The sequence below is a fragment of the Salvelinus alpinus genome, chromosome 7 (genome assembly GCF_045679555.1).
Source record: "Salvelinus alpinus chromosome 7, SLU_Salpinus.1, whole genome shotgun sequence".
Classification (NCBI taxonomy): Eukaryota; Metazoa; Chordata; class Actinopteri; order Salmoniformes; family Salmonidae; genus Salvelinus; species Salvelinus alpinus.
Genome location: NC_092092.1, coordinates 42,134,507 through 42,135,920, shown reverse-complemented (window position 1 = coordinate 42,135,920; position 1,414 = coordinate 42,134,507).

Genomic DNA, 1,414 nt, shown 5'->3' with positions numbered 1-1,414 from the left:
CATGTCTTTTCATTAGTCTCCACAAGAGTTCATTAATATTCTTTGCTATGGTATTGATAAAGCGCACTTTGGGAAATTAGAAATTAGAAAATAGGTTCTAGGTCATAAATAGACAGATTTAGATTAAGTAAATTAGAATAGTCTATATTTGAAATAACACCTGAAACCTTGGAATGCATACATAAAATAACAGTTTGAATAAAATGTTAATAATATTTCTTATTCATGTAATACATTTGGAACAAGGACTCTCTGGTTTGCTTCCCAGAATAATATATTTTCCACTAAAACTCTCACCTCTGTCAGATGACACTGCAACAAAACCATTGATCAGGGCGCCCCCTACTGGTTTCAATGTCAAATAAAATAAAATGTTATTTGTCACATACACATGGTTAGCAGATGTTAATGCGAGTGTAGCGAAATTCTTGTGCTTCTAGTTCCGACAATGCAGTAATAACCAACGAGTAATCTAATCTAACAATTCCACAACTGCTACCTTATACTCACAAGTGTAAAGGGATAAAGAATATGTACATAAAGATATATGAATGAGTGATGGTACAGAACGGCATAGGCAAGATGCAGTAGATGGTATAGAGTACAGTATATACATATGAGATGAGTAATGTAGGGTATATAAACATAAAGTGGCATAGTTTAAAGTGGCTAGTGATACATGTATTACATAAAGATGACAAGATGCAGTAGATGATATAGAGTACAGTATATACATATACATATGAGATGAGTAAGTAGGGTTTGTAAACATTATATTAAGTGGCATTGTTTAAAGTGGCTAGTGATACATTTTTCCATAAATTTCCATAAATTCCCATTATTAAAGTGGCTGGAGTTGAGTCAGTATGTTGGCAGCAGCCACTAAATGTTAGTGGTGGCTGTTTAACAGTCTGATGGCCTTGAGATAGAAGCTGTTTTTCAGTCTCTCGGTCCCTGCTTTGATGCACCTGTACTGACCTCGCCTTCTGGATGATAGCGGGGTGAACAGGCAGTGGCTCGGGTGGTTGTTGTCCTTGATGATCTTTATGGCCTTCCTGTGACATCGGGTGGTGTAGGTGTCCTGGAGGGCAGGTAGTTTGCCCCCAGTGATGCGTTGTGCAGACCTCACTACCCTCTGGAGAGCCTTAAGGTTGTGGGCGGAGCAGTTGCCGTACCAGGCGGTGATACAGCCCGACAGGATGTTCTCGATTGTGCATCTGTAGAAGTTTGTGAGTGCTTTTGGTGACAAGCCGAATTTCTTCAGCCTCCTGAGGTTGAAGAGGCACTGCTGCACCTTCTTCACAACGCTGTCTGTGTGGCTGGACCAATTCAGTTTGTCCGTGATGTGTATGCCGAGGAACTTTAAACTTACTACCCTCTCCACTACTGTCCCGTCAATGTGGATAGGGGGGTG